A 6,781-nucleotide genomic window follows, 5' to 3' on the forward strand; every position below is an offset into this window, starting at 1 on the left:
TTTGGTGCCTGATACCTGATCCCTTCGACACCTTGTCATCTTACAGGCTAAGCCACCTCCTTTCCATAGGAAGGCCCCATCGTATATTTTATGTATTGTAAACATGGCATTTCATGCTTTCAAGATTGATTACAGCCTAAAGGCTTTCATTATTGTTGAGACTCCTTAAGATTGAATGTGAGATTGATGTTAAATTTCTTTACTCTCATATGCTAAATAAAATACGTTTTACATATACATATATTCAAAAGAAAAGAACTGCCAGGCAGTCACATTCCAGAGGGCCGTCGCTGGTGCACCTCTTGCTGATAGAATGGTCAAGAGGAATCAGAGACACGAAAGTGGAAAAGCCCAACAAGAACAGGCTCTCAGGGCTGCCAAGGAACAAAGGCGGCAAAGCAAGCATGTGAAAAGGGCAGCCACGCTGCTGCAGTCTCCCACAAAGGCAGTGCTTACGCAAAAGATTGTGAAGCCTGGGAAAGTTCTCCCTGCCCGGGTTGTTGGAAAATGCTAAGTTGGAAGATGAGACTTCCAAATAAAAATGTAACTGAACTAAAAAACAAAAAAGATTTAAACACCTGATTTTACACACTTTCTCCCTATTTCCTCATTGATGCACACACTTACATCTTTTGCATCTATGACAGTAATGAACACAATCTGCATTTTGTATTGGAGAAGCCTACTCACTGACAGTGAGTCCATTTTGACTCAAAGCAACCCTACAAGCATAGCAGAGCGGCTCCGATAGGGTTTCCAAAGCTGTAAATCTTTACAGAAGCAGATTGCCAGGTTCTTCCTATTGAGCTGGTGATAGGTTCAAATTATCAGCCTATAGGTAAGCAGCTGAGTACCAGGAATCCTTATATTAAGAAAGGAACCAAAAGTTTTCATTAAGTCTTCTAAAGCAAGAATCTGCACACTAGAGCCCACAGACCAAAGCTGGTCCACAGTATGTTTTAATAAATACAATTTTATTGGAACGCAGGGACCCTTATTCATTTATATATTTTCTATGGCTACTACAAATTCACACTACAATAATAGAGTTAGGTTGCAAGAGAAAATATAAAATTTTATTTGGCCCTTTAAAAAGTTTGCTAAGCTTTATTCTAAAGCAGTGTGTCAGGTGCTTTATTTCATTAAATCCTTCCATGACAAAAGTAATGTTATGTCTTATTTACTGATAGGGAAACTTAGCATGAGATTGAAAAGCTAGACTTAGACCACACAGCTGTGATGTGGCTCCCTCACCTGCTTAGTCTTCCACAGGAGTGAGCTAGGCCTGCCCCCTGTCACATAGAAATATTTGTTAATCTCTTTGACATTCCAGCTAATGAAAAGTAATGAATTCTTGCAGGGAGAATAGTGCGTTAAGTTTTATTGGCCCTGTGCCTAAAGAGGACTTCTGATATGCACTGGAGAAATACTGCCTGTATCCTGATTAAAGTTGTCCCCTAAAACAATGAGCCGTTTTGCTTACTAAATCCCTTCTGAGTGAGAGCCAAAAACCCTGAGAAAAACCCCTTGCCCAGTTACTGGCAGAATCTTATGCTTGTGAACACTAGGAGAGGTGAGAAACGTGATTCTGAATAATGTTCTCAAGGGTATCAGCTTAAAGGCTTTCAAGTTTACAAACTGCTTGTAAACATACACTACCCTCAAGTGATCTTCACTGGGCTCAATGATAAAACTATCAATATTATTTGTTTTATAGATAAGTAGACTTAGGATGGAGTATCTTCATCTATTTGTTCACAGCCACAATATAGTAAATTGTAGAGTCAGCTAGGCAAATATTCTAAAATTCTACCCTTGATTCAGTATCACTCATTTATTCCCATTTTTTTGTTGTTTAAGGTATGTGTATATTCAAATTGTTTACACAGAAAAGCAGTCTCAGAGTTGGATCTCTGACTCAAATCTTCAGTCAAAAACATCATTCTCATCGACTTGTTACCTACATCTCTGTGGAAATGACAGAAGAGAAGATGCAGATGGTACTGCTCTCTCCTAACACTTATCTTTTTCTTATTTCTCTGTTGTCTTTCCATGCCATCACGCTTTTTCATTTCATCATCCCCTTTCTGCCTGTTTCCAAGAATCCCTGGTGGCACTATAGTTAGGTATTAAACTGCTAGCTGCAAGGCTGGCAGTTCAAACCCACCGATACAGAAATCCTATACAGGATCTTCAGGAGTCAGACTCCCTTAACAGCACTGGGTTTGGTTTGGGGTTGCATGTCTCCAGACCAGTCGGCAGCATCAATGAGTACCCAGTTGCAAACAGTCGGGGGCAGTGAAGTACAGGATTAAAAAAAAGAAATTGTACTGGACCTGGGCTTCTTGCTCTCTGGTTACAAACTTGCCATACGTTTACGAACTTACATAAACAGGAAACTACCTGTTAGAAGGCCTCAAAAAGTACTGGACACCATACAAATACTAGATGACATCATATCATCATCACGACTCAGATGTGGTTAGGACACTTTTTCTGGCTCCAATAGTCAGTCCGTGATGCAATATAAAGCCTAAAGACCAACCGTTCTTTAGATATTGTACAAGTGACCCAGCTGGCTTCTTTCTATTTCTAGTTTTGACTATCTTACTTTTAACGTGTTTTCTTAAAGTGTCAAGTTTCAGACACATGGAAGCACATATTAAAATAGAGAAAGATCTTCTCCCATCTCTTTTATAAACATGAAATCATTTTTTATAGCCCTTAAAAGCTATTAAATTTTGAATCAATGCACTAGTTTCAAATAAGCAAAGCTGAGCTGGAAATGACTAGGAATGTTCCAAATTTAAATCCCAGGGAATGTCAATGATCTGTACATATATAGAGGTTTTCCCTTCAGATTAATCCAAAAACATTTAAATTATAAAACATGCCTCCTCGTACACCTCAGGTTTCTGTAAACTAGGAGGTGTGACCGTTTGCTTGCAAAAGGATCTTCTTATGTTAGAGGACAGAGGAGACAGAATCTGAGCAGCTCCCCAGCACTCTACTCTCTCACCTCCAAAACAGATTCTGTTTTGAGCTCCAAAGAGAGCTCTGGCTCCTCCATCCAAGATGCTGGAATAAAAAAGACATGTTCTGGAAAGCTGGAATTTCTCAGATCATCTCAAGATATAAACTTAAGGGTTTTGGGGGAATGGTGTTGGTGAGAAAGAAACGTGCCTTTACAGTATAGCTGTAAAGAAATTAAATCACCAATGTATACAATTCACTGATCAGTAACTAGTAATGTCTCCCTCCCAAAAAAACAACCTCTGGCACCCAATCAAATCTATTTCTACAATTGCCTAATTCACTTTTTTCAGATGTTTGTGTCGTACTAAAGTACCAGTGCTCAGAAGCACAGTAACCTTTGTACTGCCATTCAAAAAGGGAGCTGGGATGGAGAAAAACCTGCTCTACTTTAGAAGATGTAGCACAAATGCAGACGATTATCTAACCATAGGCTCCGCTGGAAAATGTAAGACTGTGCTGGTGAGTTTAATCTGTCTAAAAACTGTGGGGGTCAGAGAATTCTCAATTAAAAACCTACAGGGTGTTATATGAATGACAATAAGCGCTTGGCTGTATTGATTTGGCTGTACATATTCTGCTGATTCACGGACACCACACAGTGAATTCTGCCCTCTGTTTAGCACCTTTTATCACCGACTGAAATGTTTTTTGTTTTGGGGTTGCTGGGTTTTTTTACTTTAAGAGGGGAAAGAAAAATCAAATCCCAAATCCTCCAAACCAACCCACCCACCTCCAGTGTTTACAGTTGCCAGGAACTGAGAATGTAAAGCGCACTTAAAAAAAAAAAAAAAGACCACTTCAAAGAGGCCAAAGAACTAGGTTCTGCTCATTTGTCTCTGCTTTCCACTTTTTAAGAGCCCTGGTGACGTAGTGGTTACTCATTGGGCTGCAGTTACTAGTTGGTCAGCAATTCGAAACCACCTACAGCTTCACAGGAGAATGACAGCTTTCTACTCCCATAAACTGTTAGTCTTGGAAACCCACAAAGGGGTCACTATGGGTCAACATTGACTCGATGGCAGTGAGTCTGGTTTGGCTACACTTTTTAGAGTAGCTTCACATTGTCTATTGCTTCTCACACAAAGATCAGGGGCCTAAGTACTAATATTCTCACGTGACAGATAAAGATACTTAGACCAGGTAGACTGGGGGGCTTTGCCTGAGGTCCCAGGGCATTCACAGTGAAACCTGTGAAAGCAGGAACTCACTGGCTTGTCTTGTTTTCTGGGTCTGACAAGTTTTCTGCCTTTGAAAAGGTTGCAGTCTTAACCACTTTCAAGTGCTCTCCAGTAATGAAGAAATATTTGTTTTCCTTCTCTCACACATTTCCACTTTACACAGGTTACAGCTTTGATGGGTTTTAGTGAATAGTCATGTTCAGTTAACATCTAACTACACATGCATTTGTGGTCCTATAAGATTATAATTGTTCAGAAATCAGATTGAAAAGTATGGTGTGGGGTGTGGTGAACACAACACATGTATGGCATGTCTCTTTTATATGAGAGGGCTTTCAAAATGTTCATGGAAAATGGAAATAAAAGATACTGGAATTTTCCCTCCAAGAACTTGGTGAAGCCCCCTCGTACAAGTGTATAGAGTATGGTACATATATAGCCCATAATACATGTATTAACAGTCGTCATAAATACATAGTGGCTTATGAGTAAGGGAGTATCGTAGGCAGGAGTATCCAATCATGTGTCTCATGCATCACTTGAGTGTTGTAATTTAATTTTCTTTCAAAAGTATTATCATGAAGTGTATCCTGGCTCCAAACCAGTGCTAAGAGATGAACAGCAAGAGATGAAGAAGTCACTATTTGGAATTGAAACACAGATTAAAACAAGGCAGCAGAAAAATCAGTGAGTTCAACTTCTCATTATTTAGGCATGCCGTACACTCAACAATCACAATGATCCTCAACAGCTAAAAAAAATCCTCTAAACTGTTACAGAGATGAGCACCACTGAAAGCTAGAAGGCTAATGAAATTAATGGACTTCTTATCAGACAGGAGAATTGCAAATGATGTGGGTTGAAGGCCAAACACAAAAGTAAGTCATTGTTAAGGCAGAAAGTTTGCTGGAGATTCTTAAAGAATCAGACTACACTGTGGTATTCACACATGTAAAAATCATGCCACATCTTGTTTCACGAATGCATCATGGCTAAGTGGTGTATGACTACCTAACAGAACTGACACTACAACTCATCTCCTGATTCTTATTAACTACGGTCTGTTACTGGGTGTTTTTCTCTTACTTTAATAGATATGAGGAGCAAAACCTTTTAAAACGTACAGGTTTTCTTAGCCTGGAACATGGCAAACCGTTTACCTTTAGGTTTCCTGATCTTTCTCCTGGACAAAGTATTCCAAATGCCAAGATGCAGGGTCCTTGCCCAGTTTCTCCTACTATCCAAAAATAGAGCAATCCTACGAATCCTATGGTGTAAAGTGAAGACAGTTACCATTAAACAGGACGGGTTTTTTTACTGTGTCTAGGACAACCCCCAAAATAACCAACCAAATCATACAGGTTACACTTAGTAACAGTAACAAAGTGTTACAGAAACAGTTCAAAACTCTGGTGGTTTGATGCGAGACGCTGTGTAGTTACTAGGGAAGGCCTCGATGACCCTCTCCCATTGCTCATGGATGTGCTGCCTCTGCAACAGCTCGCTGCAAGACAAACATGGAATGTTGGTTTTGCTTAACTTTTATCAAAGTGAAAATCCTCCTTGGATTTTTTTTTAAGTTAGTGAAAATAGGCACTAATACAGTTTTTTACAAAAGCGAAAATAGAATAAAGTGAACTTTCAAAAAGTAAGGGATGCTGGCATTTTTTTTGTTTAATCATTTTATTGGGGGCCCCTACAACTCTTATCACAATCCACACATATGTCCATTGTGTCAAGCACATTTGTACATTTATTGCCATCATCATTCTCAAAGCATTTTCTTTCTATTTGAGCCCTTGGTATCAGCTCATTTTCCCCTCCCTCTCTCATGAACCCTTGATAATTTATAAATTATTATTATTATGTCATGTCTTACACTGTCTGATGTCTCCCTTCACCCACTTTTCTTTTGTCTGTCCCCCAGGGAGGGGGTTATATGGAGATGCTTGTAATCAATTCCCCCTTTCTACCCCATGTTCCCTCCACCCTCACCACTGGTCCTGAGGGGTTCATCTGTCCTTGATTGCCTGTGTTTCCAGTTCCCATCTGTACTAGTGTATATCCTCTGGTTTAGCCGGATTTGTAACGTAGAATTGGGATCATGATAGTGGCGGAGAACTAGAGGAAAGTAGACATTTCTTACGCATCTCAAAACTGAGTGCCCAGGCAAGGAAGCTTAAGGTGTTCAAGCTTGTTAAAGCTGCAGTCACTCCCAGGACTGAGACTTAACCTTCTGGTCACCAACCAAGAGGAGATGGAAAGGTCGGCTACATTGGATTCATTCCCTGAGGACTTGGTGGTGAAAGTCCGTCTTTTCACTGTAGTTCAAAAGAACAGCCTCAGCCCAAACCTCATGTTGGAGATGTTTCCACAGCTGCACATTTACAGGAAGGATCATCTGGCTAAATTACATACTGTTTTGAAACTGTAGCTATCTGTATGTTTTGAACATGATGACAATGTTATTTTAATGATGCAGCTATTGCTCTAAAAGAAATCAGAATTCCTTTGTTCTAACACTTCACTAGAGGTAAAGCTAAGATTGTAATAAAAGAGTAAATTGT

The 6,781-nt window shown here is 39.7% G+C and overlaps 1 protein-coding gene across 5 annotated transcripts in view; it reads right to left on the reverse strand.

Annotated features, from left to right (window-relative positions):
* The window catches only part of NFYC (nuclear transcription factor Y subunit gamma), an 85,613-nt gene that overhangs the window by 47,135 nt on the left and 31,697 nt on the right, over window positions 1-6,781 (reverse strand). The window contains exon 1 of one of the 5 annotated variants that reach the window (XM_045298876.1): window positions 5,375-5,481. The exons of the other annotated variants lie outside the window; for them this stretch is intronic. The gene's annotated coding sequence lies outside the window, so the exon portion shown is untranslated. Of the gene's footprint in view, window positions 1-5,374; window positions 5,482-6,781 lie in introns of those variants that run through there. 5 annotated transcript variants of the gene reach the window in all.

This window comes from Echinops telfairi, unplaced genomic scaffold, assembly GCF_000313985.2.
Source record: "Echinops telfairi isolate 266 unplaced genomic scaffold, ASM31398v2 ScPeMD7_7457;HRSCAF=8495, whole genome shotgun sequence".
NCBI lineage: Eukaryota > Metazoa > Chordata > Mammalia > Afrosoricida > Tenrecidae > Echinops > Echinops telfairi.